A 25,232-nucleotide genomic window follows, 5' to 3' on the forward strand; every position below is an offset into this window, starting at 1 on the left:
CCAGTCTCTACGTGAAAGGCGGCTGCTAAAGGTGAAGACCTTTTCTACCTATTCTATGAGTTTATGCCGCACTGGTGGCCATAACAATTGGCTAACGATACTTAGCATATCAGTACTGATAAACTAATCTTCACTTTTATAACTAAGTGCCATAAGGGGGACTGTTTATCTATTAAAATCAAAGGATGAGACAGGAGTTTCACAGTATACTCTTTGAAATAATACTAATTGAGAAAAAATATTATATTAGGAATAGTTGATTGCAACCCATACTCAGTGACCCCGTGAAATTGACATCCTCCATCTATCTTGAATGACTTAATATAGGTCATCATGTCTTTGTATCTAAATGTTTGGAACCTTTAACAGGTTTTTAGTAAACCTGTATATTTAATTAATTTTGCAGCAAGAGGTTTCATATTATAATAGGATTCATATATAATTATTATACAAGTAGGATATTAGTGAACTAATAATTATAACACAGCGAGGCTTGGCAGTTGTTCTGCCATTTTAGAATTATTTTTGTTATTTTACACACTTTATTTATTTTCTTTTTCTTTTTTGTATATTTCGCTACTAGTGGTACACAGGTTTCACTTTTGGGACCAAAACAGAGTATTTTTAAATGAATTAATAAAATGTATGTTTTAATAAAATTCTAATAATCACATAGTGCCCTTACAATACATGTTTTCTTCTCTCGCACCTTTGTTCTTTATACAAACATGGGTGAGCCCTGCAGGTCTCAAAAAATCCTTCAGCATTTATTTTTGTGCCATTGTGTTCTGTTTGGCTATAATAAAAATAAACATATTTTACATCTGTGGTGTACAATTAAGCAATGCAAGTACACATGTATGTACCTATCAGAAAGAACTTACCATATATGTGAACGAAAGTCAATGAGCCCAAGAGAGGTGGAGATGATGGTAAAAGTACTGGACCAGTACGACTATGACTGTCAAAAGCGAAAGTACAGAAAAGTTAATATTAGAAAGGAACTGATAATGCAAAAACTACTGTGATTACTGAAGGAAAAACTTGGAAAGAAAAGAAATACATTCCAAGTCTCCTGGACAAAACCATGTTAAAATGCAAGGGGTGAAAATGAGTTTTTTCATATAGCACACAAATACTTGATAGCTTATTTGTACACTGAAATTTAAAGTTGATATTTTTGTGCTACATGAAAAATACAGACAGTATTTAACTTATGTGTAAAATAGAAAACTAATTTTCTCCCCTTGCATTTTAATATGGTTTTGTCCAGGAGACTTAAATAAGAAATTTATTAATTTAAGTTCCTTAATGAATCAGGCCCTAGAAGAGGTGGTCGGACCTTAAAAATAGATAGGAAATGAGACTGGAGCGAATTCCTAGAAACATTAAAAAAAGGGAGTAGCATGTGTAGTGTACCTGTTTGAAGGACTTAATGTAGTTCATTCCAGTTTCACATGAAGCAATGCAAACGCCTGATTTGTAACACAGATTTTTTTTTTGTCAAAACGAAGAATTAATGGCAAAAGGCCTGGTTAGATACCACTGATACCACTAATGTAACACCTGTTATAAAAAAAATTGATGTTGAATACCAAGATATGAAAGAAGTTATAAACAAAAGTATTTCAATGAACATGTGCAGACAACTAAATGCTTTGGGCACATACCTGTACCATTATAATAACCAAAATGTTTTCCAGAATCTATGGAGGTTAAGCCCGCTATTGTTGTGATTGTGCCAGAGGGACCACAACACAAACTGATCTCGAGCAGTGTGCAAGGTGAGCAAATGAGACTATTTCTGGTGTTGGATTAAAACTTTTATTAACTTTATTACAGTTATAGAAGTTTAATGGTGAACATCTTTTATTTTCTTGTTTCCTAGATAACATCGTCATATTTGATTAAAGTTCTGAGGGTGAAAAAACGTTCTAAAGCTCCAGGATTATTTTAAAGAACTGAAAGGGAATATAACCGTCATCAAGAAAAAAATTAAAAATCTTGAAAATACTTTTGTTGAAATGTGTAAGCTGTTTGGAACAGTTCTGCCACAAACCACTAGCACCTTTAAAGTGTAATACTATTTTTTTCACTTGTCATTTTCTGCAATAAAATTTGTTGTACTTTCTCCTGCAATAAAACTGTTGCATTAACACTGTGTGGTTTATTCTGGGTATTTTACAAATATTAGTTAATAAAGGTTAATATGACTTTATAAGTTTAATAGTTTATAAAGGTATAAGTTTATAAAGGGTAAATATGAATAGGTTCCCAATATAGATGCAAAGGGTAATAACACACGTGTAATGGTCTGCAACCAGACAGGTGCAATACACATGTATACAAAACCCAAATCAGTGATGTGCGGATACCGCACCATGTGGGACTGGCACAGGCATCACAAATTTACATACACACCCCCCAGGTCGGGGAAGTATCGGAGGATTGTCGTGGATCGGTCAGAAATGTATACACTACACAACGGAAAGGAGATTGGAATGAAAATATTGAACGGTACGACTAACCAAATGAGGCGACAATCGTCCATTTGGGCAGACTTTCGACCATCGTGTCACTACACACACTGACGCGGCTTTTGAACAAGCAGTCGTATGTTGGCTGGTTGAGTCGATTATTGGACAAAAACCCTGTAGTGTGTACCCAGCTTTACTCTGTGGCTGTGTACAACAGAGGAGTGAGGAGGGCAGCATAAGCATTGTCTTCTGTAATTACAAGAATAACATTTAGAGACAAAGGAGCAATGCTAGTTTACATACTATCCTAAGTGTAGAAATTGTCATTAACATGGATGGTTGTAAAGCATCTCAAAATATGGTCTTTCCACATACTATAACAATGTACATGGGGTGCAATCTTTACTCTGTTTTGAGCAAGAGAACACAATTGTGAAATTCACTTTGAACTTATGTAACATGGTGTTTATATGTTTGAAAGTATTTGGCAATACAAGTGATCAATCTTTAATAAGCGAAATGTGTCAAGATTATCTTTGCATGCAGCATGCATTCTATCTTTGCATGCAGCATGCTAAAGTATACAAGTCTTTGCTTGAGTAATTAACTTTTGACAGTTGGGCTAAAGAAGTAACAACAATATTACAGACATGCAACTGCTTGCTGTGCTTACATGTGCAGGGAGTAGATAGGATCTCTTATGTGTAATTCTGAAATGTTCCGAGTCAGTAATGAACAGGTAAGACGTGAGGGAAAACATTTACTGTTAGGGTTCATATTGTTATGGATGGTCAAAATGCTCCCATACATGGTTAAGTGTTAGAACAATGAGCCTCTATGTAGTTTAATCACCATCTTCATTAGAGCCACAAACATAACACAGACAACATGAACTAGGTGAATTAGTACACACTTACATAATAGTCATGCATCCTTACCTTGCCTCGCAGTTTACCTTTGCCTCATGATTTATGCAACATATGTACTGCCTGGAAAATTGGCACAGAAGCTATTGATAAGGAGAGACATCAACATCATTAGCTATTTATATAGCGCCACTAATTCCGCAGCACTGTGCATAGAACTCACTCACATCAGTCCCTGCCCAATTGGAGCTTACAGTCTAAATTCCCCAAGATACACAGACTGAGAGAGACTATATATAAATAGGTGATGATGATGGTCAATTTAATAACAGCCAAATTACTGTTCCGATGCATGTACTCATTTTACCCCAGTTACAAGGGCTATGTGTGTAGCAGCCACAGCCTCTATAACGTGCGGAAAATTAGCAATGTTATAAAACTGCTGCTTTATTTGCAAACAGGATTTCCTCATCCAATGGTAAATTTATAAATTGGCTGATTTGTGACAGGAATGCCTGCAGTACACATCTGGGGGGGATTGGCCATAGACTTTACCAGGTGATTTTCCAGTAGACCGATGCCCCCCCCATAACATTATGAGGCTGCTTGTGGCAGGGCTGGCTGGTCTGGTCCCAAATGCAATCATTTGTCCCAGAATATTTGTAGGCTCCACCACGTGCTGTCTGTTGCTTTACAGAGGCAGTATGAACCCATTTAGACAGGCAACACTGCCTATTGGTGTGTGTTTGTGTGTCTTCCCCATCCTCCTCCGCTTCCTCCCAGAGGCTTTCTCCATTGGCTGAGACTTTTCACTCCCATGTGTGTTTCTCTCTACCAGGTCCCCCTAATTGTTGTATGTCTCCAAATTATGCTCCTCCCCATTTTTCTCCCATCTGCCCCCACAACACACTTGCACCACAACTTTTCCCCCTCATCTTCCACTTCTCCCCTATTCATGCCTTTCCTTCCTCCATTTCTGTTGGAGGCTGGCAGGCAGAACCAGTGCTGGTGGCTACCGATCAAAAATTATGTGGATGAGAAGAAGCACAACCGTGTCCAACGCTACATGAACTTAAGGATGGCAGGTAAGAACAATTTATTTTAATAAGTTTTGCTAAGTTTCTCAATACTAAACTTTTGTTATGTTATAGTTCTTATCAGGGCCATCTTTTCCATTGGGCATGATGGGCAGCTACCCGGGGGCCCTACGGGCAAGGGGGCCCCATAGGCACGGCTCTTAATGAGAATAAATAATCCTGCAAAAGAAAAAAAACTGCAAAAAAAACCTACAAGGGTCACTGAGCAAGTACATCTATCTATCTCTATCTCTATATATCTATATCTATATCTGTATATGTATACATCTATATATCTATATCTATATCTATATCTAGGGGCCCCGGTGCACTGCTTTGCCCGGGGGCCCATAATGTTGTTAAGATGGCCATGGTTCTTATTCACCATGCTCAAAACCCTAGTAGTACATGTGTTAATGGGGGTTCTCAGACACTTCTGGTCAGGGATTCCTTATTGGAGATTTTGCATGCAATAGGGGAATTCATTTATTAAAGGGCAAAAGCCATTTAATAAATCAATAGGGCTTTTTCTTGCTTCAAAGGGTTACTGCCGGGAATAATGCTGCTATTGCCGGCGGTAAACCCTGCCATCGAAAAGATTGCCTTTCCATGTGGAAGCCCAATTAACAAGTATCTCGGCAGTACTTGTACCATCGCAATACCTGTTCTGTTATCACCATCCCAGGCATTGTCCCAGCTTACCACCGTTATGGCTATGGCTAAAATGTACTACTTCCACCTACTTTATGTTGGTCCACCTACAGTTTTTTTGGTCTCGCCAACATGAGGCGAAATTCAAAAAAAATTCCAGGGCCACTTTAAGTTTCCAATCCACCACTGGGTGAATTATACAGAAATGCAACGCTGCTAACATTTTAATCAGAGGAGGTGCAGCTGTACGGATGCCAATCACAGGCTCCAATGATCACAGTTTCCAGGATGACATGTGGTGGGAGCCTGAGCCAGCATATCACCTCATTGTCAGACATCATAAAGAGGCTTACACATGAGCAGTAAAGATGCTCTGCTGCTGCCATTGGCGTCTACAGTGTTGATGCCTCTCCATCATGGCAAGCACTCAGCAGAGCAGTCTTAAAATCATTAAAGTTTCTCGAGCGAAGCAGTGCACTGGGGTCCTACCTACACAACCACTCACAGGAATAAAAATGTAAGTTATCGATAAAATTAAGCTTATATTTATTGGTACCTTCAACAAAATCAGTGTTTAAAAAACATGCTATACAGCAGAGATTAATCCACATACACGTTTGGACAATGTAGCATGAGCCTTGGAGTTGAAAAACAGGAAATTCAACATGAAAATTATGCTCAGTTGGTAAAGACCAAGGGAGCGAGGGAAAAGTGACAGGTGAGAGGAATGACTTTAAACTGGCACTTTCAGTGTGGCAGTTGGTCCCTATCAGTGGATAAACCTGTGAGTCTGTCATGTTGTCAGCGGAAAAAACACTGTGGGGCATATTCAATTCTTTAGAAGTCCCGCGGCGTTAAAACGAGTACAGTTAATACGGTAAAATGTAGCTGGATTTCAGCTCACGGCTCAGGGAGCTGCGAGCTGAAATCCAGCGTAAATTACCGTATTAACTGTTTTTCCGCACACGATTACCGTTATTACGCGGGATTTTTGGCGTTTCCGCCGACAATTGAATACGCCCCTGTGAGTCTCTGAAGAAAATGAGCCCAGGAGGAAACACCCGGGAGGAACAGAAGAGTATTAGCTCTGACAGGAGGAAGAGCCCATCAGACCTGTCAACCCTGTCCCATGAGAGAAACAGCTGACATTTCCTGTGAGAGGTCTGAGGAGAAAACAGAATCTAAATGGATAAGTAACTCTTGTTTATTTATTATTGGATGGGACTATGTATTGTGAATCTTGTTATTAGGTAGATAGGGACATGGTGGGAAGGCCCAAAGATAATTTGTAGACCCCTTTGCAGAACTGTGATAAACTATCAGGGGTATTGATAGGTAAAGATAGTTAGGGATCACAGACTGAGATATATTGTGAACATCTGCACTAAACAACAAAATTTACCTCAGATAAGTGACATTCATCGTAGTGAAGTACAGAGGAGTATTCTTGCCAACTCTTCCGGAATGTCCGGTCTCCCGGACTCCTGGGAGAGCAGTCAAGTCTCCCACATCATGCAATTCCCTGCACAAAATAACGCGATTCACGATGAATCACGTCAATTTGGCCCGTCCTCCCCGACAAAACGGCATTTCCGCCCCTCCCGCCCTCTAGTCACGCCCCTCTCCCGGACTGCACTGCCTGAAAGTAGGCAAGTATACAGAGGAGTGATAGCTCACTGCAGGACTAGGCCTGCGTAATAGAAAGAGACAAGGAGGAAATTGTGTACAAGCCTAACTTCTTCAAGTCATATTTCTCAGGAATAAAGACAGCCAGAGATTGTGCTTATTAGAAAAGTGAGGGATACCACAGAGTGTCACCATTTAAAGAGATTTATGTTTGACAAAGCTAAGGAAAACTGACACCAGTGACTTTTTTCTGGAACCTTTTCTGCCATAGTCACCTGTAAATAGTTCACCCTGTATGCCCTTCATCACCTTCACCATACCTTACATGAGATAACCAACTTATATAAAGTAAAGACACAGAGACCTGGGTAAAGTGGCAAACTAAAGTATTTTATTATAACCTAATTATCTTGGTAGCGGAGAAAGAGCACTGCGGATCAGCTCCAGCTGATACCCGTAACCAAGCGTGGACATGGCGTACCGCCTTAAGTCCACCCACTCGTCTCATGACCCCAACTGCTTGGCTGGCCCTAACCTGGCATCAGAGTAAACTGCACTCACCTCACTACTCACTCACCCTCCCTCACTGAACCAGGCGAGGCTCCTCCCCACGGAAGGGACAAGAGTTACTGTTGCATCGAAAGGGGACAGATACCTGCGGCCAATCACGATAGAGCCGTATATATCAGCCGCTGATCGCAGTGCCTTCTTCCTCACTACCTGTATCTAAGCCCTATGGTTTTGACCAAAAAAACACTAGCCTTGATAACTTACTTAACTTGGCGTGGGTGGGCGGGATTGTGCCAGCAGAGTGACTCAAACCAGGTAGTGCAGCATACTATACAGATACACAAGACCCTCCCCTCCCCATTATTGGTCGGGTCTACACCCCATGTTAACTCTTTCAGGTAAGTGCAAGCTCGAGTGCCACACTGTCAATATTTAATTGCGTTCGTCCATAGGGGACTCTCTTGTAATTTCTGTGATAGAGATGTGGAGAGACATTTGCTTGTCATTATTTTCCTCATAAGACCACTTACATCATTTTATTGCTAAATACAGTCAGGTCCATAAATATTGGGAGATTGGATCAATGTAACTCCCTGGCGCTTGAAATGAAGGTGATAGTGGGTGAATAACGGGAGGGGATAGATGGATGGCACCATCAAGTATACATTTATATCACTCCCTGGGCGGTTTAACAAAAAGTCAGATAGAAAATAAATATACAGATTTATTGATAGGCAGTATATGTGGGTGGCAACCCTCAGCGTGAATCACACTGACATAATAAGTTAAAATAAACAGGGTACATTAGCAAAATTGCGTATCATGAAAGCAGGCACAGATTGCTAGTTGCGAGAAAAGTCCATGTTGGCCACAGAAATACGGTTCTCTGATAGGGCTGGTAGAGTCCACTGGGTGACAGAGATAGCAACACAATCAATAATATGTAGACGTGACAAATGTGAATATCCTTATAACTTGTTAGGCCACAAAACCACGGTTCTCTGATATGGCTAATGCAGTCCACTGAATATCAGAGATGTGGCAAAGTCAATCCTATGTGCAAATGACAAATATAAATTCTCCGTTAAGTTTGTCAGCCGACATTGGATTCCAAAGGAGAACGCCTAAGATAGGCTGGGATGATAGAGGACTTACCCTCACTTCTGACGGACTGATGTGTCCTTTCACCAAGTCCTACTTGGTATAAAAAATCTGGAAGCGATGAACACGCTTGTGCCATCCCGCTGGAGTGCTGTAATGCAAATCCGGAAGTCGCGGGCGGTATCGTGGTGCTGGTTAAGTTGCGCATGCGCATGCGTGTGATGGATCCGTTCGCTTCCCAAAGCGGCGGTCTCTATTCCGCTATGGGGTGCCCGTGATGGGCAAGAACTGGGTCAAACCATCGTGTTTCGCACTAAGCTTCTTCAGGGATCGATAAAGTGTTGAATGCCACAGCTGGGGTTTAAATGTATTGCTTCCTAAAAATGGTCCAATGGTTGGTGGCCTGGGCTGGGCCTCCAGATGATGGACAGCCGTATTGACCAATCCACGTTCTGTCTTACTCCAATCTAAATGGAGATAGGATCTCCCTTGATTATGTAAACATAGTCCACGTGTGTGTAGGGAGAACCAGATGAGCTGGAGTTTGTTTCACATCGCATAAAGCGTGTCTTTCCGTATTTCACTAATTTATATCCTATTATCATTGAGAGTAGGATAAAGAGTCACTTGTGATGGAAAACGGCAATATTGCGGTTCCTTAGTCCATAAATTGGTTGTTAGTTGATTGAAATTAAATTACCCCATATTTCTTATATTTTAAGGATTAAAGGTCATAGGTAATGAAAGCAGTATTAAATTAGAGGAGGAAATTATTAAGTTCAAAGTCTATATTTAGACCATGTGGTGTAAGGGTCTTAATGCTGAATATTAGCTTGGACTCTTCTTTGGACATAAATTTGATGTAATCCCCCCCCTCTCCAAGGTTTATTCACCTTTTTGAAGCCCATAAATTTAAGAAGGGAAGGATCCTTTGAATGGTGTTTGGCGAAGTGATCAGAGACACTATGTTTGTCAAGCCCATTCCGTATATTTCTCTGATGCTCGGATATGCGGATGTGCAATTTTCTGCTAGTTCTGCCTACGTATTGTAATCCACAGGGGCATTGCAGAAGGTAGATGACCCCTGTGGTATCGCAGGTAATCTTGTCATCTATAGTGAAAATTTCCCCAGTCGTATGGGATGTGAATTGGGTAGTCGGTTTCGTTGAACAGGTATTGCTTTCCCTGCATGCTCCACATCTGTTACAATTATAGAATCCGATTCTGTTTTCATTGAGCCAGGTGCTGTTTGTGGTGGATATGCTGGGTGGAATGGTGTTTTGAACTAGTTTTGTTTTTAAGCTTTGGGCTTTCGTGTATATAAATCTTGGTTTATTAGAGATGTGGCCCTTCAGTTTGTCATCTTCTAATAAAACCTTCCAGTGTTTCTTTACAATATGTTCAATCTTTTTAGCATCCTTACTATATTGGTTAATAAAGGGGATCTCAATAAATTGTGCTTCGTCTTTATTGTTGTTCAGGATTTGCTCCCTATCTATGTCTCTAACTACGGAAATGGCTTGCTCTACAGATACCGAATCGTAGTTCCTCTCTAGGAACCGATTTCTCAAAATTTCGGCCTGAGTATTGTAATCTTCAGTTTTTGAACAGTTGCGCCTAATTCTCATAAATTGCCCCTTGGGGATGTTCCGTAGCCAGTTCACATGGTGGCTACTGTCGAAGGGAATGAATGAATTAGAGTCTACCTCCTTAAAGAAGGTTCTGGTCTCTAGTTTGGTGTTTTCTGCGAAGATCTGCAGATCTAGGAAATTAATGGACTTGGTACTAATACTGGATGTAAATTGAAGGTTGAGGCTATTCTGGTTGATATGTTCGAGGAAGAGGGTGAGATTTTGTGTGTCTCATGTACATATGAACAGGATGTCATCGATGTAACGACACCAAAGTTTGAGGTATTGTAGATAAGGATTATTGTTCCAAATAGCTTTATTTTCCCATACCGCTACAAACAGGTTTGCGTAACTGGGCGCAAATTTGGCCCCCATGGCTGTTACGTGAACCTATTTGTAGAAAGACCCTTCCGACCAGAAATAGTTGTGGTTCAGGGTAAACGCGATAGCGTCTATGATGAAGTCAATCTGTTCCAGTGAGTGTGGATTCACGGGTAAGTATATCCCAGACATGGGCACATCCACTACTATGCTCGATGACAGTATATAGTGAAGTGACATCGCAGGTTACCAAAATATAGCCTTCCTGCCAGGTGATATCCCCAAGTTTTTCCAAAGCTTGACCAGTGTCCTTAAGATAGCTTTTTTGAGTGGAGACCAATGGTTGAAGGAAGGAGTCTATGTAGCTTGAGATGTGTGTAGTAAGTAACCCAATACCCGAGACGATGGGTCTACCTGGTGGGTTGGTAAGGGATTTATGGATTTTGGGTAATTGATATATAACTGGTACCCTAGGAAATTTTACATAAAGGTAGTCAAACTCCGCTTTATTAATTATTCCCTTTTGGAAAGCAGGAGTGAGAAAGTCAAGTAATTCTTTTTGGTAGAGTTTGGTGGGGTCTGATTTCAGGGGCTCATACGTAATTCTATCTTTGAGCTGTCTATTTAGCTCTTCTAAGTACTGTTCTTTGTCCTGAATGATGATACCCCCACCCTTATCTGCTGGTTTTATTATTATCCTGCGATTGGTTTGAAGGTCCTTTAGAGCCTTCCTTTCTGTTTTGCTAAGATTGTCGTTACTCCGATTCTGTCTATTAATGGGTAATTTTTCAATATCTGATTCCACTAATTTCTGGAAGGTGGCAATGTATGGGCCTTTAACATACTGTGGGTAGAATGTAGATTTATCTTTTAAATTAGAATGTACAAAATTAGTATCTTGAGTAGGTGCATCTTCCTGTGTGACTGTTCTGCCATTCCCGGCAAAAAACTTCTTTAGGGTAAGCTCCGGACGAACTTGTGTAAATTTATATACACATCGAACTTATTCAGGGGTTGTTGAGGGGCAAATTTGAGGCCTTTCTCTAATATATTTGTTTGTACGGAAGTAAGTGTGGTGTTGCTCAGGTTAAAAATACCTTTCCCTTTTAAGGTTGTTTTCTTATTTTGGGCCTTGCCCCTTGAAGCTCTACCTCCTCTTCCTCCTCCAGTGGTTTTTGTCTCTTTCTGCTTATTGGGGTCTGTTCCTATTGGGACATCGACACAATTCTCATATTTTGGCCTCTATGCACCACCACAATGGATTTGAAATGAAACAAACATGATGTGCTTTAACTGCAGACTTTCAGCTTTAATTTGAGGGAATTTACATCCAAATCAGGTGAACAGTGTAGGAATTACAACGGTTTCTATATGTGCCTCCCACTTTTTAAGGGACCAAAAGTAATGGGACAAACTAAACAATCCTACATCAAACTTTCACTTTTTAATACTTTGTTGCAAATCCTTTGCAATCCATTACAGCCTGAAGTCTGGAACGCATAGACATCACCAAACACTGGGTTTCATCCCTGGTGATGCTCTGCCAGGCCTCTACTGCAAATGTCTTTAGTTCCTGCTTGTTCTTGGGGCATTTTCCCTTCAGTATTGTCTTCATTAAGTGAAATGCATGCTCAATCGGATTAAGGTCAGGTGATTGACTTGGCCATTGCATAACATTACACTTGTTAGCCTTTAAAAACTCTTTGATTGCTTTTGCAGAATGCTTCGGGTCATTGTCCATCTGCACTGTGAAGCGCCGTCCAATGAGTTCTGAAGCATTTGACTGAATATGAGCAGATAATATTGCCCGAAACACTTCAGAATTCATCTTGCTGCTTTTGTCAGCAGTCACATCATCAATAAATACAAGGGAACCAGTTCCATTGGCAGCCATACATGCCCACGCCATGTCACTACCACCACCATGCTTCAATGATGAGGTGGTATGTTTTGGATCATGAGCAGTTCCTTTCCTTCTCCATACTCTTCTCTTCCCATCACTCTGGTACAAGTTGATCTTGGTCTCATCTGTCCATAGGATATTGTTCCAGAACTGTAATGGCTTTTTTAGATGTTGTTTGCCAAACTCTAATCTGGTCTTCCTGATTTTGAGGCTCACAAATGGTTTACATCATGTGGTGAACCCTCTATATTCACTCTTGTGAAGTCTTCTCTTGATTGTTGACTTTGAAACATATACACCTACCTCCTGGAGAGTGTTTTTGATTTGGCCAACTGTTGTGAAAGGGTTTTTCTTCACCAGGGAAAAAATTCTTCTGTCATCCACCACAGTTGTTTTCTGTGGTCTTCCGAGTCTTTTGGTGTTGCTGAGCTCTCCGGTGCGTTCTTTCTTTTTAAGAATGTTCCAAACAGTTGATTTGGCCACACCTAATGTTTTTGCTATCTCTCTGATGGGTTTGTTTTGATTTTTCAGCCTAATGATGGCTTGCTTCACTGATAGTGACAGCTCTTTGGATCTCATATTGAGAGTCGACAGCAACAGATTACAAATGCAAATGTCACACCTAGAATCAACTCCAGACCTTTTACCTGCTTAGTTGATGATGAAATAATGAGGGAATAGCCCACACATGTCCATGAAATAGCTTTGGAGTTGACTGTCCCATTACTTTTGGTCCCTTAAAAAGTGGGAGGCACATATAGAAACCGTTGTAATTCCTACACCGTTCACCTGATTTGGATGTAAATACCCTCAAATTAAAGCTGAAAGTCTGCAGATAAAGCACATATTGATAGTTTAATTTAAAATCCATTGTGGTGGTGTATAGAGCCTAAAATATGAGAATTGTGTCAATGTCCCAATATTTATGGACCTGACTGTATGTATAACATGTTAAGTTAGTGGATATGTGTTGAGTTTAGAATGTACTATTGCTAGACATTATTACAGTTGCAGAATAATGGCAAGTAAGCATTTAAGGTAGAGGTACCTCTTGGTACCACTATATTTCATCTGTTTTAAATACTTTAAAAATACAGTTTATATAAGAGATATTCTATTTTGGCATATATAAAGTCTAATCAGACATGAAAATCCTTGAGAGCACGCTCCCAATCAATAAAAGTACCGGCGTGGCTTTCAAAGACCAATTTGCCTATTGCTGTCTCTTTCTGATGAAACCGCCCAGTTTGGGTCGGAGAAACGCGTCAGGAACACATGGTTGAGCTGTTGGACACATTTGCTGTTTTTATCCTCCGTGCATGCACACTTTTATTACAAGTCACTGCAGTGATCAGATTTACAGAGGACTCTATCCCATGGCCGTGGTTTTATAGTACATCACGATATAGGAGGACTATTTTCATATATGAGAGCTTACAAGTGAATTCTGATTCCAGCAAGGTACAGGACTCTGCTTATGTGGATTATGAGAACTAGTTTTGCACTCAATGTGCTAGGAGCAGAAGAGCTTCAGTTAATAGATGTTCTTTGCCACTAATGACTGCGTACACTTGCAATTTGTTCTACTGAGGAGATTTTCAACCCTAATAAGAGGAATACTATCTGAATTATCTCTGGATTGCGTTTATATTATCCTATCTCTGGCGATTGTGCACATTGGAACCACTGATGAATTATATGCTCTCTATGTGTCCAAACAATTAGATTTAAAGCATATAGATTACACTTAATGCTTTTTTAACTCAGCTCGTCCTACGTAATTATTTACAACTATATTATATTTGTCTGTGTACATGTTTTAATAAAATTTGATACATTTTTACATACCAGCGTTGGCACTTGTTTTTTTATATACTTTCTTTCTGTGTGTGCTTATGATTTTGTTAGTAGGGGGCGGAGAGTTCCTTGGTCTCCCTCTGGTGTTGCTTGTCAAGAACACTACCCAATGAAGAGCCTACTGCACTCAGACCAAGGTGGAGGCATTGCGCTAAACGAAAATAGAAGTAAAGGAAACACCACAGGTCACCATACACTTTACATAGACATCCAGCTGACCTATGGGAAATGACGTGCTACACACATATATTATCAAATGAAATAATGAGGTAACAGTTATTGTTGGCAAGAGGGTTTTATAATCCTTTTTTTTGTTTATAGACATATTCCAGCCTTGTCTTGGTCTAAGATTATCTAATTATATATAAATATATATATATCCGAAACAAAAGTGAATAGACCAAAAAGTGCTTAGTGAAATAAAACGTGTTATAAGAGAAAATATACCACACAAACGGTAGGCAGCTTCACGTCTAATGACATCTATTTGCAGATGCACAACCTAAGAATGGAAACACAAAACAGAAGCGCTAGAACATAGTGCGGAACCATTAATAACAAATATATATGAGTGACGAATGTAGAGCCACATACCAAATAGTGGGTGAATGTCAATCCATAAACGGCGAATGCACATGTGATTAAGCGGCGAGATCATACTTCCGCCAGGGTCCCATGCAGCTCCACTCAGAGGCTGTGACATCATTTCTGCCCATATATACATAAGATCATATCGGATGAACGAATAGTATATAGACAATAAAATCACAGTATAATCAAAAAAAAGAAGAGCATGCAAAGCAGATTAAAATATATATAATCAGCAGGACTACATCATATATTAGGGGACGTCAAAATACGCCATTTTACCGAAGGCCACATACATCAGGCGCAGCAGGCCCCATTTTTCTATGGGTATACAAAAACCAATACATCTGTAACATATAAAACACATCTATGACTTATAATGGCAAAATATAAAAATATGATCTTAAATACACACAATATCAATGAATGCAATAGTATCGAATCCCACATGCGCCATATTTTTAGAGACCATATAAATCGGACTCTATAAAACAATACAAATATAATACATATTTAATACAACAAATCTACATAACCATATAACAGAATAGAAAATATAAGTGCTAAAGTAAACGAAAAATAACAGTACAAAAGAATGGTCACTGAAATCATAGGAAAGAAGAAAAAATATATAAGTCAATAACTATATAAAGGGTGCTATCTCAAAGGCCTCATTAAGACCTAAAGGTGCCAAAGTGCTTAATTTATAAATCTAGTACATTTATCTGCGGGCTAGTTTATTTCCAAGATAGCCACCTCTCAATCTCACAGTGACGTGCTCAATCGCCTTAACCTTTAAACATGAAACATCACCCTTGTGACATGAGGAGAAGTGTTTTGAAACCGAGTGCGCATCTGATAAATTCGTAATATTCCTAACGTACTCCTGTATGCGCAATTTTAATGCCCTCTTAGCATATAGATGACAGAAGAGGTCTGAGAATTCATTAGGTCATTAATCTTAAATTCCTCAGTATTGGAAGAATTAGAAAAAGCTCTATTATTGGAATCCACAAATTTGCATACATTGCAACTTGAACAACGAAAGAAACCTTTGCTTGATCTGGACAAAAAAGTATAATTTTTGTTACCTACTTTCAACATACTAGGTGCTAACTAAATGCATAGTTTTGAGATTTCTTGTTCTCTTAAAAATAATATCAGGTTTGGCAGGCACCATGGTACTAAGAATGGGATCAGCCCCAATGTTTATCAGGTACATCCTTAATCTTTCTTTCATCTACATTGTATTCAGTAATAAACAGGATTGTATTTTCTCTAATCGGCCTGGTTTTATAAGTTAACATATTAACCCTATCTCGCTCCTTTGTTTTCTTCAAGGCCTGATTAATGACGTCTTCGGGATAATATCTCTCCTTAAACCTCTCAACAAAAATCTGGAGTTGCTCATCACAAGTCTTAGGATTCCAACAATTCCTTATGATTTGGTTAAATTGAGAATATAGAATGTTGTTTTTCCATTTTTTCAGATGGCAACACTCATAGTGCAAATAGCTATTACTATCTAATTGCTTAATGAAAGTCTTGGACTCAATGATATTATTTTTAATCTCTAGGATTAGAATAAGGAAATCAATTGTAATCTTATCTGTTTTATGAGTGAGGCTAAAATTTTATTCACTCTTATCAATATAGTGAAGAAAATCATTAAGACTCGGGACAGGACCATTCCAGATCAGAATAACATTATCGATATAACGACAATAAAAAAATAATACTTTTAGAATAAGGGTTATTATTAAATATGAAATCCAATTCCCATATTCCCATGTACATATTGGCAAAGCTAGGGGCAAAAATAGTGCCCATAGCTGTGCCACAAATTTGAATATAAAACATATCCAGAAACTTAAAATAGTTGTGAAAGAGAATAAATTGGACCAAGTCACATATCAAATCTTTTTGACCATTGGTAATCATAGGATCGAGTTCCAAAAAATATTTAACTGCCTCAATTCCTTTATGTTTAATTGTAGTGTAAAGTGCTTTTGCATCGATATTGTCACGGTTGGCTTACAGGAAATTGATCCCTAGGCTCCGCTGAACATGGCTAAGCTCACCCACAGGCGCGAAGTCTTACAGACAGGTGGTTTTCACCAGGAACCCCCGCAAGGAGGTATGGTGTTAGCTGCACCAAGTCTGCAGGTCACGGTCCCGTCAGTGAGTGTACAGCAGAACAATGTGGGGGAGCCAGGTGAAGTGGATGGAGACGATGGAGTCCACAGATGAGTGGTATAAATATAGGCACAACAATAATATAGGCTGATGGTCAGCAGCCAATGAGTCACTAGGAGAATAGGTGCTCTGTGGTATACAACGAGAGGACAGCGGCTGTCACTATGAAGTACTCTGGAGATGGTAATGGAAGTACTGGAGCAGCAATAGTTCAACAGAGCCAGAGGCTTAAGGCTGACTGAAGTGGTGGAGGTAACTCAAAGTAACAGCTGATGAGTCCCAGATGAAATAGCAGCTCTGAACGGTAGTAATGAGAGAACTGGAGCTGTCACAATAGAGTACACTAGAGATGGTAATAGAGGTACTGGAGCAGCAATAGTTCAACACGGCCAGAGACTGAGAGCAGACTGGAGTAGCGGAGGTAACCCGTGGTAACAGCTGATGAGTCACAGATGTAGTAGCGGCTCTGAGTGGTAGCGATGAGAGAACCGGAGCTGTCACAATGAAGTACACTGGAGATGGTAAGTCAGGTACTGGAGCAGCGAAGGTTCAACACGACCAGGGACTGAGAGCAGGCTGGAGTAGCGGAGGTAAGTCGTGATAGCAGCTGAGGAGTCACAGGTGTAATAGCGGCTCTGAGTGGTAGCGATGAGAGAACCGGAGCTGTCACGATGAAGTACACTGGAGATGGTAAGAGAGGTACTGGAACAGCGATGGTTTAACACAGACCACTAACTGAGAGCAGACTGGAACACAGGCAAACCACAAGGAGAACAGGAACCAGAACCACATGCTGCAGGAAGTGAGCTTGAAGAACAGGCATCAGACAGGTGAATCCAGGAGGTTTAAATAGTGCTCCAGAAATGCTTAGCCAATGAAAAAGAGGGATTTGGTCCTGAAGTGCAATAGGTTTGCACCTGTACAGATCTGAATATAGCTAAATGAATGAACTGGAGAATGTCTGATGCTGGGACATGGCAGTTTCCAGATGAATGGACTGCAGGTAACGAGACAGGTACTATCTGTGGGACATTACAGATATTGACCTATCTATAACTATCTTTCCATGTGAAGGATCCTAATAATTGTAATCTTTTAGATAGGCAACTAGTTCTGTGACATTTTTTTTAAGGAACATATCTACATACTGAGAAACTGAGGCCGTAAGTGAATCAATACCAGCAATAATTGGCCTTCCTGGGGGATTAATTAAAGTTTTATAAATTTTGGGAAGAAAATGAAAATAGGAATAATAGGGTGTTCTTGCAATAAAAAATGAAATTCATTTTGATCTATATTCCCATTCTTCAAAACCGTTACCAATAAAGACCTCAATTAGTCTATAAATACAGCAGTGGGATCCCTCTCAATAATCTATAAGATTCTTTATCACCAAGAAGTCTATTAGCTTCTTCGATATAATCACATTTATTTAAAATGATGCCCCCCCCTCCTTTATCAGTGTTAGGAACTTACCTTGTTCCCGTTCCGCTGCGCTGTCAGCGGGAGCTGACAGCGGTGTCCATCTCTTCAGCGCTTCTTCTGTTAGCGCTGCCGCACTTCCGGTTTCTCTCTGCTGCTGATCATGTGACTCCTGGGCGGGGAATTCAAACTCCTATATCTTCCCTGCTCTGACACGCTGCCTGTGTCAGAGCAATGTGTTTCCTGTTCCTGGCTACCGTTCCTGTGTCCTGACTCCTGTGAACCTGCTCCCTGTTAACCCCTCTATTCCTCCTACTCCTGTGTACCTACCTGGCTGTGACCTGACTATTCTCTGGATCTCCCTCTGGCACCGCATACCTGATACCTTCTGTGTACCGACTCGGCTGTGTTACCAACTATTCTCTGGATCTCCCTCTGGCACCGTATACCTGATACCTTCTGTGTACCGACCCGGCTGTGTTACCAACTATTCTCTGGATCTCCCTCTGGCACCGTATACCTGATACCTTCTGTGTACCGACCCGGCTGTGTTACCAACTATTCTCTGGATCCTGCCACGCACCCATTGCCTCCGTGCATCTACCGGTTACTGTTCCAGACCTACTACGCCTGGAATTAACGGTTAGTGCCTGTACTTGCACCGCATTGTCTATTTTCTTGTCTGCCTGCCATCACTTAGAACTTTCTCCCTTACGTCAGTAGGCTAATCTGGGGGCCGCGACCTGCGGTTCTTCGGCAGCTAAGCCCACACTACCTTGCGGTGGTTCTTGGTGAAGACCGGAAGGCCGTTAGACTCCGCGCCCTAGGTAAGCCTGTGCTAATACTGACTAAGGCATCAAAATCGTAACAATCAGCTTGTTTCAAAACAATTTCATCATTAGACATAAGATTATCAAGAGCCTTCTTCTCATTCAAAGATAAATTTTTCTTACATCTAACAACATTATCATTCTCACTACATAGATCTTTATTCACCATTTGCTAGAAAACCTTGATATTTCCCCCCTTCGATTCAATGATGTAAAATTTAGAAGGTAGCTTCAGACCTGATTTAGAGGATGGAGAGGTCACTAATTCACCTTAATCTCTATTGGTTGACTCCTTTTTCTTAAAATGACATTTGAGAATAAGCCGTCTAATAAATTTATTCAAATCTACAAAAAGCTGAAAATCATTGATAATATAATTAGGGGCAAAGGACAATCCTCTTTTCAAAAGTTTAATTTCATCTTACACTAATTGGTAATCTGATAAATTGAAAATACCCAACTGTTCCAAATTCAGATCCTCTACTGCAAATTACACTGCTTTCTTTCTCTTGACTCCGACTCGTTTGCCTCTCCATCTGCATAACATCTTTTTAAAGGGGAGGCTACTTTAATATTTTCCCTCAGTGCAAATTTTTTGAAAATTTTCTCTTCATTTGGGGTAGGAGTGGGGGATAAAAAATTAGAGATGGGCGGACTCGGTTCCCTGAGATCCGAATCCAAACGAATTTAGCCTATCCGAGTACCGAGCCTCTCCCGCCCATTCGGAATCGAAATCAAGGCAAAACGTCATCGTGACGTATTCGTATTTTGGAGCACGGTTCTCGCGAGATTTGAAAAGCATAAATACCAGCCTCCAAAGCAATCCATCGCCATTTGACAGAGGGAGAGAGCAGGGTTAGGTCACAGGCTATATTAGCGCAGGGACAGAGCAAATAGTGTACACACAACTGTTTCTATCCTAATCTCTACAATTACAATATTAATAGCATTTGCAATTATTAGAGCAGTAATAGAGGAGGATAGAGGAGGTTTTTTTTCTTTTGTGGGCACTCCAAGTGCTTTTGGGGTGTCTCATATTCTGCAGTGTTTTACACTAAATTGTTCTGGCTGTCACAAAAAAAATCTTTGTCAGCAATATCTATGTAATTCATTACTTTGCACTGCAATTGATTTGGGGTGTGCAATACTCCGCAGTGTTTTATAACTACTTTTCTGGCTGTCAAAAAAGTCATCTTTGTCAGCAATATCTATGTAATACATTATTTTGCACTACAATTGATTTGGGGTGTGCAATACTCCGCAGTGTTTTATAACTACTTTTCTGGCTGTCAAAAAAAGTCATCTTTGTCAGCAATATCTATATAACACAATATTTTGCACTACAAGTACTTTGGGCTCATTAAAATGGATTCAAAGCAGTCCACATATGAGCAGACTCAGCAACCAGGTTCTGTCACCAGTCCTGATGGTAGTGTTCCCAGTACGTCATCTGGGAAAGCCGATGTAAAAGTACATAGTCTTTTTAAATCAAGGAAAAAAACACACACCCATAAAAAATTTACTGTGTAGAAGTGCAAAAGAAGTGTAGCTGAGGAAAAGTTAAATGCCGATAAAAAAAAATTGCCAATATGCCATTGTACACACGCAGTGGCAAAGAAAGAATGAGGCCTTCACCTTTCTCTATTACTGCCAGATCTAGAAATATTACTGAGCCTTCTTCTTGTAAGGTCACTCGTGAGCAAGCAAGACCAAGTAATTTGCAGCCTAAAAGTGGTGCACAACTATTGTTACGCGAGAAAGCCGAGATGCAGTAACACAGAAATGCTTTAGAGTATAATGTATGCTCTGAATCAGAAATGACACCAATCCCTGTGGAGAGTCCATCCACCAGTGGTATGTCTAATCGTGACCATTCTGATAGTGACAGTGTACCCATAAAGAAGGGCAATTCTGCTGCTGTATTTCTGCTGATATGTGCCTGAACAGCCCGAGTGTAGCCGGTGAAACACCAAGTGAGGATGCCACTTTGGAATTAGAAGAGGATGAGGGGGAGATTTGGGTATCATCATCATTTATTTATATAGCGCCAGCAAATTCCGTAGCGCTTTACAATTGGGAACAAACATTAATAAGACAATACTGGGTAATACATATAGACAGAGAGGTAAGAGAACCCTGCTCGAAAGCTTACAATCTATAGGGTATCCGACGAGGGCACTGATGAGGATGCGGTTGATTGTGTAAGTCCTGCAGCAGTGTGGCACCAGTGGCAGGTGAGGTTCTGGCACCAATTTGCACTTTCCAAACACAAGCAGGGATGACGCAGGTGGCAGACCACACAATAACTCCAACCAATCCTACTATTAACATGCAAAGGATGGTGGAGGGCCTATCAGGGATTAAACTGTATTTTTTCTAATTTGCATTTATAAGGTGTGGGTGTAATATACACCCAAAGACGAGTGCTCAATTGCTAAGAGTCATTGATGAAGAGGAAGACAAGCAGGCTTGTCTATAGAATTTGCAAGACCAAGTAATTTGAATTCCAAAAGAGGTGCACAACTACTGTTCTGTGTGAAAGCTGAGCTGCAAGAAAACAGTAAGGCCAATCCCTGTGGAGAGTCCATCCAACAGTGGTATGTCTAATCGTGAGCATTCTGATAATGTACCCATAAAGAAGGGCCCTTTCAGTAGTTCTGCTGATGTGTGCCTGAACAGCCCGAGTGTAGCCGGTGATACACAAATTGAGGATGCCACTTTTGAATTAGAAGAGGATGAGGGGGAGATTTGTGTAGGCGACGAGGGCGCTAATGATAATGTTGATGATTATGATGCAGACAGATACCAAATTACCTTGGTCCATTTATTTTTTATATTGTTCAGTCTATCCAGGCTGCTTTTTTCTATTTTACTCCTAGTGGAGAGGGGATCTGATGCAGACAGTTACCAAACTACCTTGGACCATTTATTTTTAATATTGTTCAGTCTATCCAGGCTGCTTTTTTTCTATTCAACTACAAGTGGAGGGCGGGGGGGGTCACAGACAGCCACCAAACTACCTTGGTCCATTTATTTTTAATATTGTTCAGTCTATCCAAGCTGCTTTTTTCCTATTTTACTTCTAGTGGAGAGGGGATCTGATGCAGATAGATACCAAACTACTTTGGTCCATTTATTTTTTATATTGTTCAGTCTATCCAGGCTGCTTTTTTTCTATTCAACTACAAGTGGAGGGTGGGGGAGTCACAGACAGCCACCAAACTACCTTGGTCCATTTATTTTTTATATTGTGCAGTCTATCCAGGCTGCTTTTTTTCTATTCAACTACAAGTGGAGTGGGGGGGCTATAGAGACAGAAACCAAACTGCCTTTGTCCATTTCTTTACATATTTAACTATAAGTGTAGGGTGTAATAAACACCCAAAGATGATGGCTGCATTGCCAATATGCATAGATGCAGAGGAAGACAATCTGTTTTGTGTGTAGAATTAATGAAGGCCTACCTACCAGGAATTAAACTGTTTTTTTGATAATTTATTAGCTTTACAATTACATTACTTATCCAAGAAACAGGTGGAGCAATTTGGTTATTTTATGCCCAAAAACATTGATTTTCCAACAAAATAGCAAAACAAAACCAACCAAAACCAAAACCAAAATCAAAACACGCAATGGCGGTTTTGCAAAACCAAAACCAAAACACAACGGTAATCCAGATCCAAAACCAAAAACAAAACCAAAACACGGGGGTCAGTGAGCATCTCTATAAAAAATCCTCCTCCACACTCCAAAATTTATCTCTGTGTAGGAGAGTAAACCTGTTACTTAATTTTAGACATTGTGGTGAGTACAAATTCTTATTTGTCCCCAAACCATTCTTCCCAGTTAGAACATGGTGTGGGAAACGAGGTATTAGTATCATCCTAACCAGCCTGTCCCTCATTTCTCACAAAATGTGGATTATAGCGTGTACTTTTTATAGCCCTTGCTTTTGTTCCCCAGCTCAACAGAGTGCAACTACAGTGTCTAATTGCATGTGGATAAGGGGACATTGTAGCTCATTGTAAATATGTATATTGTTTATTGTATATTTATTATCGTTGATGTGACAGTGAGGTTGTTATTCATTGTCCTTAAAGTGAAGCCAGGGGGGTTATGGGTAGGGATCAGGTTGCAAGATACTGGTGAGGAGGAAGGCTAATTAGTATCCATTGTTCTCACAGGATTACTCTAGATGTTTGGTCTACAATCTGGCAGGGGAGTTTCTGTGGAAGTATAGCTCATCTCCACTCCCCTCTCCAACCCCCTAGTCCAGGACTCACCAATGTTTAACAACGAGAGGCCCAAGAGTTTGCCCAGGGAGTGAAAACCACTGTGGATATTTGACCCTAGATATAAGGAGCCACTCCAGGGGGTAAGAAGATGTCCATTCTGGAAATTAATGGCTGAAAGATGCAGGGTGGCTGGTGACTCTACCAGTGAAATACATCGGCAGATCCATGGGTCCTCAAGTCTGGACAGCCAGGTGACTGTAACTCCTTAAGCTAGTAGAATAAGGGACAGATGATGTGGTAAACCTGCCTGGTATTTATTTACTGTGTGTACATAATATTCTAGTGTTGTTTTTATTACAATAAATGTACTGTAGTGCTGTTCTAACTGCATTTGCCTGAGTGACTAATAAGACCCTTAGAAGGTACTTGGTAGGCTTACCTGGCCTAGGAAGGCACCCGAGGGTGGCCAGCCAGAGTGAAATGGGTAGAACTGGGCCAGAAAACCCGGTATCTTCACACATGGGTCCACTAATGTTTCCGATTATTATTGCTATTGACCCAAGGACTTCTCTGTATGTTTCTATTATTAACATTCTCAAGCTTCCTGTTCCAATGAAAAACTTGATTATTATCATAATCTTTTTTATCCTGCTTATATTTCCTTTTCTTTCTCTCTCTTATTTCACATTCATACCGTCTCTTGGAAGTCTTTTAAACCCGGGATATCTCATTATTGCTGTTAATCATTTTGAAAAAGTCTTTGGACAAAACGTGTCCTCCGATCGAATGTGGAGATGACTATTTTGGTCAGATAGCCTCACTGGGGGACTGCATGGTTGGGACTTTGTTTCCAGATAAGCATTTAAGTTTTATACTTGATGTACGGGCAAAATTTTGCTTAGTTTTTATATAATATTTTTATATTATATGAGTTAATCCTGTGCCTGATCGTATTACACTATGGAATTCCATTTTATTTGAATTACAGTTTATGATTTTCATATGGATTGATTTTGATGAATATAGTAATGCTCACGCTTGCTATCAGATAAGATATATACACATTACTATTTGGTATGCGACTCTACATTCATCACTCATTAATAGCACATTTGCTATCAATGGTTTCACACTATGTTCTGGCGCTTCTGATTTGTGGTTCAATATATATATATATATATATATATATATATACACACACATATATATATATATAAATATATAAAAAGAAAAAAAAGTGCCAAACATGGTGTGATATCATCAAAGCATAAATAGTATAATAAATGTCCAAATTAGCCTCGTACCAGATGAATATAATATAATGGCTTATTTGGTGGAGAAATCCCAGTGATATCCAAATCTCCTCCCTGAATGGATCACGCCTCCAATTCCATACAGTTAATAATGGAAATAGAAGTACAGAAAGCTTATCTGTTTAATGAATCCCTCAGATGTCCCAGGAGAAGGCTTACTGGCTTACTTACTTTTTTATGTACATTTAGGCCTTACATCTGCAATTGGATGTTACTGAAGCAAAGCAGCCTACTGTACGTGATTATTACATATTCTTGAGCACACTTTGGTTCACTTAAGCTCTTTAATTGCACTAAGCGCTGTTGTCTTTTTCCCTTTTGATATATATATATATATATTGTTGTATATTTGATGTATTTCAGATGGAGGCTATAGCGTGTAATCAAATTGTTAATTTTAAGCAATTCAATCAGACCACATATCGATATGATGGTTATTTTTATCATCATGACAATATTCGTTTTTGTATATCTAAATATATATGTGAGGATGTTTGTTCTTTTATTAGTGCGCATAGCTGTACCTGTCATTATACGTGTGCTGTAATTATTTTGTTGTATCTAACGGAGGGGTTATAATTGTCCTTCAATCTCAAATTTGTATTTATCGATAAAGTTTTATTTTCGCG

General features: G+C 39.8%; 2 long non-coding RNA genes across 2 annotated transcripts in view; one reads left to right on the forward strand and one right to left on the reverse strand.

Annotated features, from left to right (window-relative positions):
* Window positions 1–2,156, forward strand: part of LOC142144180 (uncharacterized) — a 29,839-nt gene extending 27,683 nt beyond the window's left edge. The window contains exons 4-5 of the long non-coding RNA XR_012689667.1: window positions 1,704–1,784; window positions 1,889–2,156. This is a non-coding gene — a long non-coding RNA (uncharacterized LOC142144180). The remainder of the gene's footprint in view (window positions 1–1,703; window positions 1,785–1,888) is intronic.
* Window positions 546–3,486, reverse strand: LOC142144181 (uncharacterized). The gene is made up of 3 exons (XR_012689668.1): window positions 3,416–3,486; window positions 885–961; window positions 546–796 (listed from the first exon to the last, which is right to left on the reverse strand). It is a non-coding gene; the product is annotated as an uncharacterized LOC142144181 (long non-coding RNA).
* Between the last annotated feature and the right edge of the window lie 21,746 nt (window positions 3,487–25,232).

The sequence above is a fragment of the Mixophyes fleayi genome, chromosome 3, assembly GCF_038048845.1.
Source record: "Mixophyes fleayi isolate aMixFle1 chromosome 3, aMixFle1.hap1, whole genome shotgun sequence".
Classification (NCBI taxonomy): Eukaryota; Metazoa; Chordata; class Amphibia; order Anura; family Limnodynastidae; genus Mixophyes; species Mixophyes fleayi.